Source organism: Microtus pennsylvanicus, chromosome 6 (genome assembly GCF_037038515.1).
Source record: "Microtus pennsylvanicus isolate mMicPen1 chromosome 6, mMicPen1.hap1, whole genome shotgun sequence".
NCBI lineage: Eukaryota > Metazoa > Chordata > Mammalia > Rodentia > Cricetidae > Microtus > Microtus pennsylvanicus.
The window spans coordinates 11,357,056-11,377,145 of NC_134584.1; positions in this window are offsets into that span (position 1 = coordinate 11,357,056).

The window sequence follows — 20,090 nt, forward strand, 5'->3', positions numbered from 1 at the left end:
CAAATGGCCAAAAGACACTTAAGGTCGTGCTCAACTTCCTTAGCAATCAGGGAAATGAAAATCAAAACAACTTTGAGATATCATCTTACACTGTCAGAATGGCTAAAGTCAAAAACACCAAGGATAGCCTTTGCTGGAGAGGCTGTGGAGGAAGGGGTACCCTCATCCATTGCTGGTGGGAATGCAATCTTGTGCAACCACTGTGGAAGTCAGTGTTTCGGTTTCTCAGGAAATTCGGGATCAACCTACCCCTGGACCCAGCAATACCACTCTTGGGAATATACCCAAGAGATGCCCTATCATATGGCAAAAGCATTTGTTCAACTATGTTCATAGCAGTATTATTTGTAATAGCCAGAACCTGGAAACAACCTAGATGCCCTTCAATGGAAGAATGGATGAAGAAAGTATGGAATATATACACATTAGAGTACTACGCTGCGGTAAAAACTAATGACTTCTCGAATTTTGCATGCAAATGGATGGAAATAGAAAACACTATCCTGAGTGAGGTATCCCAGACCCAAAAAGATGAACATGGGATGTACTCACTCATAATTGGTTTCTAGCCATAAATAAGGGTCACGGAGTCTACAATAGGTGAATCTAAAGAAGCTAAGTAAGAAGGGGAACCCAAGGAAAAACATATAGTTAGTTATCCTCTTGGCTAAGGGAAGTAGACAAAATTGCCGGGGAGAAAATTGGGATCTTGGGGGTGGGGTGGGATGGGGGTAAGGGGAGATGGGGAGAGAAAAGTTAGAAGGGAAGGAGGTGGGGCCTTGGGGAAACAGGAGGATCGGGATAAAGGAAGGTTGGACAGGGGAGCACGGAACCACAATTCTTAGTTAAGGGAGCCACTTTAGGGTTGGCAAGAGACCTGACCCTAGAGGGGCTCCCAGGTGCCCAAGCCGAGGTCCCCAGTTAGTTCCTTGGGCAGCTGAGGATAGGGAACCTGAAATGACCCTATCCTAGAGCAATACTGACGAATATCTTGCATATCATCATAGAACCTTCATCTGGTGATGGATGGAGATAGAGACAGAGACCCACACTGAAGCACTGGACTGAGCTCCCAAGGTCCCAATGAGGAGCAGAAGGAGGGAGAATATGAGCAAAGAAGTCGGGACCACGAGGGGTGTACCCACCCACTGAGACAGTGGAGCTGATCTACTGGGAGCTCACCAAGGCCAGCTGGACTGTGACTGAAAAAGCATGGGATAAAACTGGACTCTCTGAACATGGCGAACAATGAGGGCTGATGAGACGCAAAGGACAATGGCACGGGGTTTTGATCATACGTAATGTGCTGGCTTTGTGGGAGCCTAGCCAGTTTGGATATTCACCTTCCTAGATATGGACGGAGGGGAGAGGACCTAGGACTTACCACAGGGCAGAAAATCCTGACTGCTCTTTGGACTGGAGAGGGAGGGGGAAAGGTGTGGGGGGAGGGGGAGAAGGGTGGGAGGAGGGGAAGAAGGGTGGGAGGAGGGGGAAGGAAATGGGAGGCTGGGAGGAGGTGGAAACTTGTTTTTTTTTTTTCTCCTTTTCTCAAGAAAAAAAAAACAAGCAAACAAACAAAAAAATTTTTTTTTAAATGTGTATATGTTCTCCAGGCTCCATGGTGGACTCACAGACCCCATCAAGGGCAGGCTAGGTACGGAGGTAGCAGGGGACTTCTCATCAAGACATGGAGATCTTCCCACCCTTTCATCATGGTCCTGATAATATAGACATTATTCTGTTTCTTGCTCAAGAGGCCAAATATCCCATGGGTTACATATCTGAATCACATACTAATCAGATGCAATTACTTCTGCTACTGTGTATTTCATGTAAATCTTTAATTTTAAAAGGCAGTCACTGGTACTTCAAAAGCAATTCAAGTTCCTGCTTAAAAGTTGAACATAGCCAAAGACTGAAGTCAACCTTAAATTGTCGCCATCCGTCCCTCCAGTACTACCCTGGATGGAACAATTTGATAAGCTTTCTTCTTTCTTATAATTAATTTTTTACAAACAATATACTTTGATCAGGTTTGTTCCTTCTACAGCTCCTACCAAATCTTTTCCACCTCCCTAACCAACCAATTTTGTTTTCTCTCTCTCTTTCACTCTTTCAAAAACAAATTAGAAACCCCACAATATTAAAATAAAAACAAAAAAAGTCCATTAAGATGACATGCCAAATTGAAAAAAAAAACAAAGCCCATGTAAACCCCCCATGGAGTTCATTCTGTGTTGGCCAACTTTTCCTGGGCACGGGGCCAACCCTGGAGTGTGATTCATATACCCATTGACGCCCACTGGAGAAAACTGACTTTTCCTCTTCCCGCAGGTATCAATTACAAATAGCTTCTTGGTTAGAGGTAAAAGCCCATATCCACTTCCCCTCTTAGTGCTGAGACCCTGTCTGGCTTATTCATGTGCAGGTCTTATGGGCGCTGTCACAGTGTCTGTGCGTTCGTATGTACTCCAGTCCTTCTGTGTCTGGGAGACACTGCTTCTTTAGAATCACTCACCACCTCTGACTCTTTCCCCAGCCCCTCTACTGCAGAGCTCCCTGAGCCTGGAGGGAGGAGCTTGATGAAGACATCCCACTTAGGACTGACTTAGATTTTGGAGAGTCTCATTGTCTGCACATTGTTGCATTAATCCAGTACGTGTCTTGAATACTCTTTTGTTTAACAGACATATTTATGTATGTATGCATGCATGTATGCGTGTGTGCCTGTGTATGGATGTATTTGCATACATGTTTTCCTTTTATGTTGATAACATCAAACTAAATACTGTATTTGTTAATTTGTTTGTTGTTGTTGATGCTGCTGCTCTCCTGTATTGAATCCAGGACCTCATGTATTGTAAGTCAAGTGCTCTCCTTGTGTTACATCCTCCAGTCAGCACTTTGTTTTTGTTTTTCGAGACAGGGTTTCTCTGTAGCTTTGGAGCCTGTCCTGGAACTAGCTCTTGTAGACCAGGTTGCCCTTCAACTCAGAGAGATCCGCCTGCCTCTGCCTCCCGAGTGCTGGAATTAAAGGTGTGTGCCACCACTGCCCAGCTCAACACCTTGTTTTTATTCACTCATTTGACTGTATCATAAGCATTTTTTTTTCAGGACCCCACACTTAGTGGTTGTGCAGCAGCACAAAGTATTTCTTTTCCATAGGAAACATTGCTTTTTGGTGAACTTAGCATGGTTGTTAAAAGCAATGTCTCTGACTCCATCATTGACCATGGGATGGACCAGAAAACTTGCAGCAAAAGACCACGACCACGGTGACCTATCACAAGCTTGCATATGGAGAGTAACTATTCTAAAAATAATTATCACCAAGAATTATTTCCTACTATTATTTAATTAACAAATTAAAAAGTGTGCGTGCTTATAGGAGCACAAAGATGTTTTAACATAAACTCACACTGCAGAATAATGAATGAAATTAATCAGTATACACATTATCTCACACTTACTAATCAGACTGTGAGCCCTGCCTCAACTTCATGCGCCATGCTTTGTACAAATCCATAGGAGGCCTGACCCTTTCTGAAGGGAGATAGAGGAGCAGATAGAGAAGGGGCAGATGAGAAAGAGGAGGGAATGGGAGGAGAGAACGGTTGGGAAACTGGCAGTATGTAAAATAAGTGAAGGAAATGTTATTTAAATTTTAAAAAATTCAAAAGAAGAGAGACCTCGAGCTCATGTCTCCTGTTGACATAGAAGTGTGTGTTCTTTGCCCAAGACCTCAGAAGCCCCCACCCCAGTATCCAGTGACAGCCCTTTTACTCTGCTGCGTGACAGGGACGCTTGTAGAGAATAACTTCTAAGAGGGTTATCCCTGGAACACTATGGAAAGGAATTATTTCACAAACCACTGGCTCCAATCACATTTGTGAGCATATTTTTAATTAAACATGCATTTAAGTTGACTTGTCTAGGAAAATTGCTATCCACTACCCAAATATGAAGTTTTCTTAGGTTCAGAGGGAACAAAAAAAGGCTCTGGTACAGTCATTTATGACTCCCCTGTCTGCAATGGGACCCTTGGCAAGGTGACAGTAAACAGCAGCTGACAGAGTTTCAGAGGACTCTGTTCTGTCTTGCTGGGAGGTCAGCATAGCAGGAAGGGCAGCCGGCAGAGGTGACACCAGTTAAAGGAAGGACCTGGGAAGACGTGCCTGTCGCTCAGTTTCCCCACAGCCCACATTGTCACATTTAGGCGTGAGTCAGACGATACGTTTGGCATTACATTGGTAAATTGCTGTTCAAACCTCAAGGGTGATTATTTAGAACCTCCAGGGTAGGTGCTGGAGAGATGACTCATGAGTTAAGAATACTGACTTCTCTTCCAGAGGACCTGGATTTCCCATAAAACAACCTGTAAACAGCCGGGCGATGGTGGCACACGCCTTTAATCCCAGCACTTGGGAGGCAGAGGCAGGAGGATCTCTGTGAGTTCGAGACCAGACTGGTATACAGAGCAAGTTCCAGGACAGGCTCCAAAGCCACAGAGAAACCCTGTCTTGAAAAACCAAAAAAAAAAAAAAAAAAAAAAAAAAAAAAAAAAAAAAAACCAAAAAAACAAAACACAACAACCTGTAACTCTAGTTCTAGGGTGTCTGATGCCCCTTTCTGGCTTCTGTAGGCACAAGGCAAGCACATAGAATGCAGACATAATTGCAGACAAAATTCCCACACATATACACAGTAATTCCTTTAAAAACAAAACAAAACAAAACAGTAAGTCCAGATCACAAACTCCTCTCTCTTTGACATAATCACCACCTTAGCTTACAAAAAAGCATTTATACAAAGTCATGTTCAGTAGAAAAGAGGAAAGTTCAAACAGAAAACAAAAAGCAGGTTAGCAATTAGGACTCATTAACTATATTTGAGCCCAGTGTAGAAGAAAAAGAAGAAGGAGACCACCCTTGGACACTGTCTGTGACATTTGCTTATGGATGCAAGAATCTGAAGGACTTCACGGATCTTCCACTGAGACAAAAGCGAGTGCTCCTAGCAGGGAGAGTGGCTTGTTGGGTTTCCTCTGTTGATGCTGGAAACTTGTTCTGTGGCTTTTCCTTTTCTTAGGCTGTGGTTGCTCTGTCCTCCTCCGCATTTGCTAAGATAATTCGCTTATTCACTGTGCATCCCTGAAGCATTTACGTGGAGCTTAGCAAGCACTTGCAAATAAAAGAGCCAGTAAGGGAGATAAGGCAGAGATTAAAGCCAGGAAAGAGATGGGAGTTAAAGTCAACGTTTGGAAACCGGTCAGACCGGGAATGCAGACTGATGGCTTGAGTCTCTGTTTGCCCTCACGGCACAAGGTGATTGAGTATCTGTCCTTGAACAGGATTGTCTTCAATGAATAGACCCTGAGAATCTTCAAGGGAAGCCCCAGGAAAGCATCTACCCAATTTATACCTGAAAAGGTGTAATTTAAGGATGTCGGTCTCCTTTCTTTAACTCCAGGGAGAAGGGAAGAAAAGTGGGACAAAGTGAGCAATAAATACACTCGCAAAGTAAATGCTCCTCACAACACACATCATATTTTGACAAGTTTCCTGGCCTCAAGTAGCAAGATAGTACCAGGGTCTAGTTTTTCATCCCATTGACTTTAATTAGCCCCATGAGGCTGACAGTTATTGCTATTATTGGTGTTGTTTTCAAAGCTAATTTTCTTAACAGTCATCCGCACTAAAATTCATGCAGTTTAACTTTACAAATTTTGAAGAGAAAATGCAGTATGTATTTCTTTGTCACAGTTGCTACCATCAAGTCAGTGGTCTGGCCACTTAGACACGGTGGAGAATAATGTACAAAGGTCTCTATAAAAATGGTACTCGGGCATTCATAAAATATTTTAAAATGATTTAAAGTTTTCAGACTGTGGAGGAAGAAAAACCATCAAGAAGGTTGCACTTTAGAATATTTTGGCTGATGTAACTGCATGTAACATAAAATGTAGTCATTTGTCATGCTTGTGAAGGGCCTATGTTCAATTTGGTAGTTTGTTTCAGTAAATGTCCTTTGTATTTTCTTGGGTTTCTGATTTCCCCTTTATTACCAAGGCAAAGTCACTTTTTTTTTAAGGCAAAGGCTGATGTATGAAAGTGATGACCGTTTAGAAAGCCATCAGTCTTTAAACCCCTCCTCTTTCTCTGAATTTTAGTGTCCGAGGTATCCATAGCAATAAACAGAATAGTCCTTGTGGCCACAACAAAAGGAGCCTCTGATCGGGGAGAACCTGATCTTCTGGGGTGTTCCGTGAGCTGACAGGCATTGAAGGACACAGGAAGACCATAGAAAGCAAGATGAGCATGTATAAGTATGTTTTCTGAAATGCAGCTGTCCGCGTGACATGCTAGTATCTGTGTTTAGTTTACTGATGATTCAGATCTTGGTTGTTTCCTTGCTTAGAGAAACTGCCAAGTGAGACCATTGGTCTTCACTGGCCTTATTTCCCTCTGTTTTGAGAATCTGGATTTTTTTTCTTTTTGTTCTTCACTATGGGTTTCCTGAGAATTCTTTCTTAATCTTGACTGTTTATGGATGGAAACTGGACATTCAGACATGGCATAAGCTTACTCACGCATCTGTTGATTCCATAGAAATCTCCACCAACGGGAGCTCATGGAGTCACTATGTCATCAGAATCCTCCACCTTTGCTGGAAGCTTGCAGCAGTAGATGAGTCCCGGATCAGCTCGGTGCTGACTATTGTCAGAAGACCAAGGAAATGCAGGTAAAGACAGGGCTTATGACAAGGAATATTAAGAAAAGAAAAGAGGTAAGGAAGAACATAAGAAAGAAAAAAAGGAGGGAGGGAGGGAGGAAAGAAGGAAAGAAGGAAGGAAAACAGGAAGAGGTACATAGAAACCAAGGTAATTTATTTCATAACTCTGTCTGGGTTAGTTGGTTACTGGAAGAGGAGGGGCATGAAGAAGGACCTATGACCTCACTATCTAGTTTGGGTGTCAGGTGCTCAAATTAGTTTTGAATTCTGCCAAGGACAGGGCCAAATAGTTATTCTTAAAATTTATTTGTCCATGGGCGCACCATGAAGAGAAAATGTCCTAGGATCTTTTTGATTTTCAAGGAAATAAATAATCATCACGAGAGTACTATAGGCCAGACCTAAGAAAGAAATTCCCTTTTTACTTAAAATAGATGCTTGATGAAGTTCGTCTCTGGAATATGGTCCTCACATCTACAGTTCTGTGCAGCTAAATCAACCCTTCTACGAGTAATTCCATGCAGGTTGGCAATTTTTATCACAAATTTCACAGTGCTGCATTGCAACACCAGGTTGAAATGAGGGTCTCCGTGGATCCCGCTAATAGCAGAAAAGCCACAAAGAGCAATCATACGCAGCAGGAAGAAAAAGGCTAAAATCAAAAGAGTTTCTCCTCCCCTGATGAGAAGCTGTAGAAAATCAGGGCTGCACTTGTCACTAATGTGGCTGTTGGTAGATGGCATTTTCCTTCCACTGCCATCAGCTCAATTAGTTGCTGATTTTAATTTACTCTTCTGTATTGATTTTATTCTCAAATATATAGGCAAGGGCACCAAACACATTAGTTTAAACGTAACGCTTAAGAAAAAAATTATCCCGTCTGGAGTGAGACTGTCTCTCCAGAATCAGGGTCAGGCGTTGGAGAAAACGCCACGCTCTTCCAGATTTTGCCAATCACCTACTCTTTCTTCCACACTAAGGGTGATGAGCACCCAGGACTGGTGGGTAGACTTTTGATTGGCTTTTCCCTCCTGGCAGCGTGAGTGCCGAGGAAGTAGCAGCTGGTGTTGGCTTTTCTGGTCTTGCCCTTTGTCCTGCTATGTCCTTGCCAATCAGTCTTTATGCCAAATCATAAGGAGCAGCTCTGGGCGGACGGTCTCTGTAGGTCATATGGTGGAGAGAGCAGAACAACTCATCTATGGAGGTCTCCACCACACACACATTTGACCTACTTTGTGTATGGCCTGAGCACTTTCCTATACTTCCGCTTAAAGATATAGCGTTCTGTTAATGTTAAGGATGTAAATAGAACCCGAAAAGCCTCAGCCCTGAGGTATGCACTCTTCCTTAGCGCTAGTGGCCATCACTCTGTGCTTGGTCAGGCACTGGGAAGGTCTTACTTGCATTGATAGCTGCACAGTTCTTCCTGAGAAAGAACATGACACTAAGGTACCAGAAGCCTAAGTGTTACCATTACCAGCTCCTCCAAAGCCATTCCTGTGATAATCAAATACCAGATGGCACATACAAAATGGTGGACAGTGTCATGAGCAGGCATGTGGGATAAGAAGTGAGATTTAAAGGCCAGGTTTGGAGGTGTGTGTCTGTCATCCCGGCACTCAAGATGCTGGTATAGGAGAGTGGCAGGCCTCATGCCAGCCTGGGCCAGCAAGACCTTGTGTCAAGAATTCTACCTTTCATTGAGTGTGTCAGCAGCAGCCTTCTGTCAAAAATATTCCAAACAACTCAGGCAAACAGAGGCCAAACAGTTAAATCCCAAAGACATGTTAAAAGATGCCAAGTCTTCTCACTAATACGAACACGGGTGATCAAAACAGCACTTTTTACAATGTTTGTCTTTTATCTTTAATTTTAAAAATGGAGGAATAGCGAGTACCAAACCTTACCCTTTAACAACAGAAAGCAGAGACACCCAAAACACGGGTTTACAAAAGTTACTTTAGGGATGTTCACATCTTAAAACCTTTATATTTATAAGCAGAAAATAGATTTTTTTTTATTTTCATGGCTTCAATGGAGCCTAAAACTCCATCGCATTGGTAGACACACAATGAAAGTAATGCCTATAATTATTTTTATAATCTACTCTTTAATTTCAGACATTTTAGGATTCTGTAGTGATTTTTTAAAATCAAATTTAGCTCAGTCCTAGTGGGGCTTAAGACTGAACATTTTAGGTGGTTGAGATAGTCTTCATTGTGTAGTCGATGTTAGCATGTTTTCCCCTGCTCCCTACTTGGATTTTGTTGTGGTTGTAGTTGTTGGCTTCTGTTTGGTTGGTTGGTTTTGAAGTAGTCTGATTATGTAGCCCCGGCTGGTCTTGAACTCACAGGTCGCCTGTCCCAGCCTCTCCTCTTTGACATTGCTTTCATGTTACACATGCTTGGCTTCCACATGTATGACAATTATGACGTGTTCATTAACCACGGTCCAGTCTGCTTTATTGTTCACTATGTTCTTGTGTACTGTCATTTTTTTTGGGGGGGGGGATGGTGAACATTCCTGGCTGCTCTGGTTTCAACGCAGGTCTGTCAATCTTCCCTTTGGGTCTCCAAGCTGTGTTTTCAGTTGCTAACCACTGTTAAATCTTCCTGACGGACCGACAGGTTTGTTTTTCTGTATGAGATGTTTCTCCACATCCCTAGGAATACATGTGATCTAATCTATTTTCCTTGACCAACTAGGTTTGCGTCAGGTTTTTCTTTGTTTTTGTGACAGTGTCTTGCTGTCCTGTCTGGGCTGGTCTTGACCTCCAAAGTCAAACAATTCTACCTGTAGCTTCTGGGGCCCTGGCATGACAGGCACACGCTATCTTGACCAGCACTTCAGCAGTTAATTGTATTTTGGGTTTAATTGCTGCAGCTTTCTTATTTTCAGGTCCATCTTTGGCTGGTGCTGCCAGTGTATGGTTAAACTTAGTTTTTCTTTTAGTTCAGCCTTGCAGTATTTTTCTGTTCCTGAAGGTGTTCTGTCATTCCAGATGTTATATAACCACTAACACACTGGGACTTCTGGTCACCATAGTTTATGTGTTTCACATTTAATTTAATTTTACTTAGGTTTCTTTTTTTTTTAACTTATAATTCTTTTGGAATTTTCAGGGCTTGATTTTAATCATTATGCCATGACCCTTCTCTAGTTACATCCTTTTACTATTCTTCTAGTGATTTCTGTGGGGAAGACAGCATGGGCCCCTGATTCCTTCACCTCAGATCTGACTTAGTCGCCACCAGTATTGCCTTGGCTCACTTCTGGAGCAGCAATAACATACAGATCCCTTTTAAATTTAACATTTGCTATAGATTGTGCTTCCAGAACTGTCACTGTATATTTTAATTTTGTATGCTTCAAGTGTTATAAGACAGTCTTATTATCTTATGCATCAGTTAGATTTACTTATATTTTATATTGCTTTTTAATTTTTATGTCCTATTGGCATCTTTGTGTTTTGAGCTAATATTCTATTTCTTCTGTCTGAAAATAATCCTTTTATTTTAGTTAAGTTCATTGGCAAAAAATATCTTTAATTTATCTTAAATTTTGAGAGATACTTTTCTTAGCCTTGCATTCATTCTGAGCTGACAGTTGTTCCTGTCTCTCATTTTAACTATGTAACTGTATTGTTTCGGGGCTTAAATTTCTTAGCATCTTGAAAGCCTTTTTCCCCTCACACTTTTGGTCTGTATATCTCATATTCATATCTCATATTCAAAAAATGTTTTGAGCACAAGATGTCACGATCACTGTGCCCAGTTGTGCTGACTTCTTTCTCCGGGGAGAACCCCGGGTGCTCTCCTGGCTTCACAGTGAAATTAATTTTTATTTGTCATATAAACATATCAACTGTTGGCTTTTGAGTCCACCCCAGCTTTGGGTTAATTTCCCCCTGGGATCTTCAACTGATTACACCTGTGAGAGCCTGACCTTGACTGCAGCCTTCCGGCCCCAGTGCTATTTGTTGGACTCAGGAAACGGATATACTTACTATCTTCCTCCTCCTCTAAGGCCGACTTTCTTATTTTTCTCCTCTAATGTTCACCATGTAGGCTTTTTTCTCATCCGCAAACGATTTAGTCGTTTGAGCTGATTTTACTGATACGGCGACATCTCTTTCCTGACATAATGCCGAAAACTTGCCAGGTGTAATTCTACCAGCTGTCGCCGGAGCGCCTAGTTCTCACTTCTCCACAGCAATGGGGGAAGGAGCAGGATGTCTAACCAGGCAGATTCATCCATGTAACTCTGGAGGACAGAAAAATTCCATCATGTTTGAAATGAAGGAGTTTTGTATGCAGTTTAAATCATAAATAAAAATTTCAGTAAGTTTGTCAGGTCACCTCTTCTTTCCAACAACACATTTACAAATAAAAATCTTGCTATGCTATTTGTTGAGAATGAAGGGTAGGCAAGGATGCTGGGCAGTGGTGGGCAGTGGTGGTGGTGGCGATGGTAGTGGGTGGTGGTGGTGGGCAATGGTGGCGGGTAGTGGTGGCTGGTAGTGGTAGGCCATGGCCAGCAGAAGGCGGTAATGGCTGGTGGGTGGTGGTGGGTGGCAGTTGTTTGCAGAATGAATTGCAATCACACTGGTGGTACTGCTGAATGCTACAGTGTGAGCAGATTCAGAGGAGGAAGTGGTCATGGGCTTGAATATCTCTCTGACACATCAAGACCTTTCCTCTAAAATCAGAGCTGCGCATCTCTTTCCATGGGAAACATCTTCTCAAATGCAGCAAAGGGCAGTGGAGGTGGCGTGAGGCAGCCGATACAAGTTCCATGCGTCTGATAAAATTCACAGATAGGGACTCTAACCTCCAGATTCATGTCAACGGTGTTTGGGCAGGGGACATTTGGGGGGTGCAGTCAACTCCTCTGTATTAGTCTTTCCACTCAGCCTGTTGAGATGCCTTCAGGCACACTTTCCTGCATGTTCACACAACGCCAGGTCTGCTTACATTGGTCCAGGGGCTAGCAGCTCTTTCACCACCACTTACATTAGCCGGGACGGGCTTTGCCCATCCTCTTCCACCAGGGTGACCTATGTTCTCCTTGCTCAATTCTGATTGCTCTGAAATGTATTGAATGTTGAAGTCTTAACACCTTTACTACACTAGGGTTCAGTCTGGCTCACGCCAGATCATTTGGGAATCTCATGATCTGCCACATCCACCACAAAGAGCTGCTACTTGCCCAAGCGGTCTCCTTGGCAGCCACAGCTTCCGTTCCCTTTGGCTGACAATAACAGCGGCTGGTCCTACCCAGGGCTTCTTTCGTCTATGGGATTGTTTCCCCAGCACAGATGGGGAAACACTGCCCTCCACTTGGGTGCCTCTTGTGTCTCATAAAAATCCATGTTGTGGTTTTGTGTTCTAGGTGGACGAGAACGTTTACTAGTAGCGTCTTGTCCAAACCGAAATAAAAGGAAGGTGGGCGCGAGGGGAACCTCAATTTCTTTCATTATTACGTCCTATAAGTCACCCAATGTCACATTCTCTTTATTTCAGGCGACTGGTTAGTGAGCTGCAGGATCTGGAAGAGGATGAAAGGCCCAACAGAGACCCAGCACCTGCTTTGTGAAGCCCATCTAGACACTAGCTGTGCCCACTTCTTGTCTAGGCAGTGGAATGTGTCATAGATCCCTTCTCTTCCAGGCAACACCTCAAAAGGTTTGAGAACCCCTTTCCAGTCATTTCTCACCAGACATTTCTTTAAGACTATTTTGGGATGGCAAAGTGCAAATACTGATGAAATGGCTTTATAATGATTTTAAAAAATTGTTGAGGCAGAGATGGAGCTGGGTCTGCCGTTGGCCTCCTTTATACTGGCGGTTGGTTCAGTTGTGGAGAGTTAAAACAAAGTTTGTTTTTAACACTGGAAGGATCTCTGTGGAAGGCTGTTCTTAGAATATTCCTCCAAAGGTGTGTCCCCTCGGTGTGCAGCAGCTCAGGGGTGACTCGCATGGACGGCTACATCAGGTTTGCTTGGGATTCTGGGATTGGAGATGTGGCCCCATGGCATTACATGTAGGGCTGTAGCACTGAGAGCATGCACACACATACACACACACACACACACACACACACACACACACAGTGAGAGAGAGATTGAGAGAGAGAGATTTTACTTCGAAAATAAAAACACTTTTTTGTTCTTTTAAATTAAAAAACTGATGAAGTAGCCATTAAGTAATTTTTTATAGGAAAAAAGTCTTAACCTAATAGCTTTTGGGTGGCTGGCCTCTTTTAAATTCTAAGAGTGCTTTCAAACCTTTTCCACACACATGTTTTTAAGCAACTCTAATCCTTAACCATGGTCTGTTGCTTTTTAATTTTTCCCATTTTACTTAATATGATTATAAGCATATTCTGTATGTCAAGAAGGCCCTGTTAATCACACTTTCAATTCCAGGAGTAATGTCAGCAACTGTCTGCGCTGGGTTTTCCTGGTGTCAGCGTCTGCCCTGTGTCTCTCAGCCCAGTCCTTTCCTTCTTTTGCACCTGAATTTGATACTCTTCACTCACCTTGATGCATAGTTTCCTCCTGTTGAAATCTGTTCTTGGATTGTGTTCCCTGTGGTGAGGACCATAAGTCTTTATGCTCATCTTTCCGTGTGTCTCGACAACCCTTCAGAAAATATGGTTTCTGTTTATGATGTTAGCACTGCAGCTGGCTCTAGACAGATGTGTCTGTGGCTTGACAAACCTGTGATAAGGTGGATCCTTTCTGTTTGCATTTCTTTCCATATCTATTTCCCCCTTTACAGATATGGAAACCCCTCTTGATACACATCTTCAGGAGGGTTTTCTTTTCTCTATGATACGATACTGAGTCAAGAGTGTGATGGGTTGGTTCGCAGGGTAGAGATTGCCATGTGGCTGGGAGGAGTAGTGGGGCAAGAGCTTTTACTCAGTGGGGGCATCAGGCTTGTGGGCTCCCTGTGGGGTCTTCTGGAAAAAAATCTCATTTTCAACAGTGCCTTTTGTAGACATTTTTTTTTCTTTTGCGAACATGTCAAGATTTAGTATAACTTTAATTGACCCCAGGTAACCCCATGGGGTGATAAAATAGTTCATCAGAGAGACACAGAGACAAGCATGCTGATTAAGACAATTAAGAGTCTAGGACTTCTTTAAGTTTGGCTGGAGACCAAGGACAGGCTAATGCCTTGGAGTTTTTGGCACCAAAGCTCAGAAGTACAACATTTTTGAAAAACAAAAACCATGACCACTTCGGTGATAGATGAGGATCAGAGAAACATTGCAAAAATTTTTATGACAGAACATAGTATTTATTTCAGGCCCAACATGTCAACTAATTTTGATCTATACATTTTCAGTTATTTTAGCTTATGTTTAATTGGTGTAAACATTCGTTATTTTGGTTCACACATACAGACTGTGGCCAGGGGCATTGAACTCCCAAATGTGTCACCAAGGCAGACATGGTTGTTGGCGTGTGTAGAGGGCTGAGAAGTGTCTAAACTGACACAAACTGGAGTGAGGACAAGATGGCGTTACCTTTGTCATTTCAGTTATGCCTGTATCTTTGCATGGACAATAGCGAGGGTAGTACCTAGCCCCAGAGCCTATTCAGTGAAGACCAACACTGTGAGCCAGCCACTCTCTCACCTAACGGGCGACCATTGTCACGGCTTAGTTTCCTACGTGTTCTTGATATTTGTCCAGACATAAATGAATTCAACAAACCTTTCCCGAGTCCTCACTATGCATTATGTATTGAAGGGAACAAAGATAAAGACAGGTTAATATTTAGATTCTTCAGAGCTTAAAAAATCTGCTGAACATGAACCCCTGGATGTGGTATGAACTCCATGTTCAAATAAATTACGGTGATGTCATAAACATGTATCATTTAACTAACCGCAGGAATTTGAGTAAAATGCTGTCTTGAGAGATAAAGATGTTAACCTTCCACTGAGAGCAGGACTTGAAATGAAGACACTTCTGCAAAAATGGCCAAACAGCAAAATAGATTTGATTTAATGTCTCACAGTAGTGTGGAGATTACAAATGAACAGATATGCATTTTTTTTAAAAGCAAGAAAAAAATTCCATTCAGAGAAATGCAGACTTGAACGGGCTGACAGCTGGACTCGCCCGCTTCTCACCTCTCACGGTTCGCATCCTCGTGTGGAGAGGCATGGGGGTGCCAATCCACACACGGAGGGGGGCTTGGGTCAGATGAATTTGCTGTGGGGCTGCCAGGGGAGCTTTTGTCTGCATTTGGTGCCACGGCCTGCAGCAAAGCAAGTCTGTAATTTTAGTTCTAGAAATAGAGCTAAATAGAAGGTAGGTTAAAAAAAAAAGAATTATGTATCTGTCTTTTTGGAATTATGCTGCTTTTGACAAACGTTTCTTGTTGTTTTTCAGGTGTGCTTGGCCTGCCTGGAGCTGCAATAGGGCCTTGATATCAACTCTTCAATTAAACCTCCCAGGAGAGCAATGAGGGCTGTCTGGGCAGTGAGAGGGTTTACTCTGTGGCACTTGGGACATAAAAAGATCTTCGCTCATGCTCCTGTGATACAGTGTGCCACAGGGACACGGGATTGTGATTTGTGTCATGAGTAGGATTGTAGCACCCATCAGTGTTTGAGTGTGTTGAAGGTTCTCGATCTTGGGCCCTAGAGAAGCTACTGAAGGCGGGCTTTCAGAGAGGGTTTCAGGGCTGCTTGACTGCCTTGTATGAAGAGAAAGCCCCACCTCATCAGCTATAGCAACTTACAGAAGACTTCTCCCACCCAGGACTGAATATAAGCAAGGGATGAAGTCAGAGCCTATAAGGTGGCGTCTGCAGCTCCATCACAGAGTCCTCTCCAGCGTGTTATAGTTGTCCTTAAGGTTCCAGTCCCTGAGCAGGTGACTCCAGATCTCGGAGGCAGAAATGTTCAGCCTCCTCTTCTTTTTATCCCGACACTTACTATCCCAGACCAGACAAGGGGGACCACAGAGGCTTTCCCTGGGGTTGCTGCAGAGGTCAGAATTGCTGAGGGATGCCCCAGGCAGTCCTCGGATTGCAGTGGGTGAGAAGGGGGATAAATACCCCATGTTCTTCTCTACTTGGGGGTTTACCTCTGCAAATTTTATTTTCTTTGGCCTCTCTGGATGTTACCCTTGGTCTTTCGAGCATCTATTTCCCTTCTGAGAAGGAACACAAGGAATCCAGAAGTGCTAGGGAGTTTTGATTGTTTAATTACCAGTCCACTTCAGGTATCTCAGTTTCCAGCGTCAGCAGTCCTGAGTACAGTTTGCTTTTCCCACCAGAAGCTATGTTTAATTAAGCTACTGTCTGCTCTCTCGCTGTTGGCTTTCAGTTGCTTTTTTTTTAATACCATCTGAGATCCTCCTGCAAGCAATGCTGGAATACCTTCTTTTCGCATTTAAGGCAGCAGTAATTAGACCCAGATGTGCTGAGCCTGTGGGACTCCCACAACCAAAGTGATGTTAATGGTGTTTTAATGTCTGAACTTTTCTCTTCTTACATGTGAGGTCACGAAATGGATAAGGGAAATGGCTTTGATGTTCTGGTGCTTACCGAAGTTTGAAAAATTCTCCTGCCGGGTGGGAGGCTTGTGGGCTTCTCTCTCCTAAATGAGAAACAGTTAAACCACTGGACCTCTGTCAACACCCATCATACACTTCTTTCTTGCTTTCTTTGTACTTCAGGTACATAAAGATATTCAACTTATGCCTGAGGAAATAAAGGTTCTTAGGATTTGAAAAACTGCATTGACGAGGTAAATACTTAATGATTTTCAATGGGGAAAAATCATCAAAGAAGAGGGTTGCAGTCTCTGATATGCGCTGATGTGTGGTACTCTCAGCCTTGGTCAGAGAGCTTGCCCATGCTGTGGGCAGTAGTCAATACTGAGATTCACGACTGACCAGAGAATACGGGACAAGTAACTGCTGAGTGCTCAGCCATCAACATCAGTGTCAGCCCCTGTATGTTTTGTGAGCATCTGAGGGGGCATAAAGAATAGAAGAACAGGAGGATGAGGAGGAGAGCTGCCAAATGCTGTCTTCTGGACAAGATGTGTACATTGAGCTTACAGACTTATTGTAGTGGTTATCTGCATAAGACCTACACAAAATGGGGCCTACAGATATTCCATCACAGGCTTTGTCTCTCCCTTAGGAGTTATCGGCAGGTAGTGAGTGCCAGGGGAGGAGTATCATTTCACCGAGTGGTGTAGTCACTGGCAACTTGCCCATGCTCCAGTCAAGAACACTCTGCCCTTGATCATGTAAGCAATCCTAATTAAAGTCAGTGGGTGACCAACCAACCAAACCCCCAAAGAAAACCAAGGATATGTTAAATGAGAAAGAGGACTTGATGGGAGAGAACAGGTTAGTAAGTGTTGGGATGGAGCCTGAGGAAGACCAACATGGGATGAAAATGACCAAACTATATTGCATATTTTCATGAAATTGCTAAAGAATAAAAAAATAATTAAATCAACCAAAAGATGGTTATCTTCTCTAAATACAACCATGATAGTGGTCTAGGGTTGGTTTAGAAAACTGTGCATGGGGTTTACCTGTTATTTTAGTTTAATAAAACATTTACTTCATAGAATAAAGGCTGTATTGATATTGATTGTTGGTTTACTTGAGACTTTTCCTTTTTTTTTTTTTTTTTTAAGATAAGGTTTCCTTGTGTAGCCTTGGCTGTCCTGGAATTTGCTCTCCATATCAGGTTGACCTCAAACTCATAGAGATTTGCCTGCCTCTGCCTCTAATTTTTCCTCTTGAAGGAACCCAAATCTATCATCTGCCTTATCTCTGGAGAAATCTGATAAGAATTGCCCCCCACCCCTAAAGTCCCAGGAACTGTGTTTCCGTTTCTCTAACAGCATTCTTTGCCAGTTGTCTTCTGTGTGGCACGCCCACTTCTCACCCAAGTGTGAGAGACTTTCAGAGCAAAAACTCCTTGGCGTTGTACAGCCTCTTTATTATCACAGTAACTGCCCTTGACACAAACATTTTTATGCCACTACATTTATTTGTCGTCATGCGCCGGACAGTGTACCAGAATGTCAAGATCATCAGACACTCAAGATGGACTTGACGTGCTGATGTCTTTTAGGAAGTCTGCCAAGCAAATGTAAGGTGCCTGCCGCTCAGGGTGATGGAGATACAATGGGAGGAAGTCAGGTCATAGCACCAGAGAACCCCCCCTTAGAGGACACGATATTCAAGCTAAGCTGGAAGATAAGTATGTGTCAGCACCAAATGGCAGCAGAACGCTCACCAAGTGCTAAGTTATGAAGGCTTTATGGCATGGCTAGGAGCTTGGTGTTGGTGGAGGTAAAGATCCAGGCACACAGCTAGAAGGAGTTGCCGTCAAGGCAGTTTCTGATATGAAGACTCTTGAAGTTCAGACTATATCCTAAAAGGTCTTGGAAGTGCAGCAATGGGACCCAGAGGGTCAGTCAGTCTATGGAGTAGAAGACACTGGAGATGCTCTGCCGTGAGCCAGGAGGGAGGAAATAGGGCTGGCTAGAAGAAGAGATGGTGGGAAGACAAAATGAAGGATTGGAGTGTACCCAGCTTTAAACTGCTCACTAAAATGCTAGGGACCAGCCTGGACAAAAAGACATCTTGCCAGGGTAGGGGCATGGGGATCAGAAAAGTAGTAAAGAGGACAAAGATGTGAATAAAAATAATAAAACAGAAAATATCAGATAGTATCAGGAGGGAGTTCCAGTGAATACTGAAATACCCACATTTAATTTTCTACACGCTTTTATACCACAATACAAAAGGGGGATGATGGCAACAAAAGACTTCTTTAACATGATACAAAGGACAACTCAAACAGTTCATTGCTTCAACACTTTGAGACATCAAGTCATTAGCACTCTGTTTTTTTTTAATTTTATTTTTAATTTATTTATTTATTAAGGATTTCTGCCTCCTCCCCACCACCGCCCCCCATTTCCCTCCCCCTCCCCCGATCAAGTCACCCTACCTCATCTGCTCGAAGAGCAATCAGGGTTCCCTGACCTGTGGGAAGCCCAAGGACCGCCCACCTCCATCCAGGTCTAGTAAGGTGAGCATCCAAACTGCCGAGGCTCCCCCAAAGCCAGTACGTGCAGTAGGATCCTGAGTGAGGTAAGCCAGACCCAAAAAGAGGAACATGGGATGTACTCACTCATATTTGGTTTCTAGCCATAAATAAAGGACATTGAGCTCATAATTCATGTTCATAGAGAAGCTAAATAAGAAGGTGAATCCAAAGACAAACACATAGGCATCCTCATGAATATTAACCTTCATCAGGCGATGAAAGGAGACAGACAGAGACCCACATTGGAGCACAGGACAGAAATCTCAAGGTCCAAATCAGGAGCAGAAGGAGACGAAGCACGAGCTAGCACTCTGTTGTTCAGGCAGTGAACTTACGCTAGACCAAGGTAAAGCAGCCATTCCCCAGGTAACCTACTACTACAGAAGAAGGAGCAGAAGTACACTTGCACATCCTGATCATCTGTCAGCATGGAGCGGATCTACTCGTATGAGCCATTCTAATATCAAAAGAACCAAGTAGCCATATCCTGAGTCAGTATGTGTAGCCCTGTTGTTGTTAAATATTGAGCAACCTCCAAACTCTCTGACCATCAGACAAGGTGGGGATAGGCTCACATTTTTGGGCCTCCACACTAAAACAGGCAGAGCACAGGAGGAGGAAGAATTTAGAATGCACCCTACAGCTGCACAGGTAGTAGTTTAGCGGCACGAGTTTACAGGGACACCCGGCATGCATAGGAGGTCTAGCCGAGAGCTCGGCAAGGCAGGCCCACTCTAGAGTTTGTAACTTTCCTTTTTAATTTCTTTGGTAGTTTCATATACACGTGTAATGAATTCTAGCTGTTTGCGTCTTCATTCTCTTTTTATCCCTCTCCTGCTGAAATCTTTCCTTCCCCTCAAACAAGTTCCCCCGGTTTCAAATTGTCTTGTTGTGCGTCGCCCACTGCGTTGTGTAAAAGTTGGTGCACGAGAGGGGTAGGAGATGATTTATGATGTCTGCAGCTCAAGACTCAGGTCCTGACTGAGGACAGGGGCTTCTGTTCACTTAGACAATTGTAGACAGCTGTGCAGACGATGAGCAGAAGCCAGAGCAGGAAGGAGAGGAGCTATAGGAAGTTTACTGCTTAGGTATTAAAACAGGGAAGGAAGAATACAAAGAAATGCCAAGAGAAGAGTCAGGGATAGGAGGATTATTCCAGAATCTTCAGTTCGCGACCATGTTGCTCCAGGAGGTGTTGGCATGCCTACACTCTCTGGTACTCATTCTCTTGGTTTTCCCCCATGTGAGTT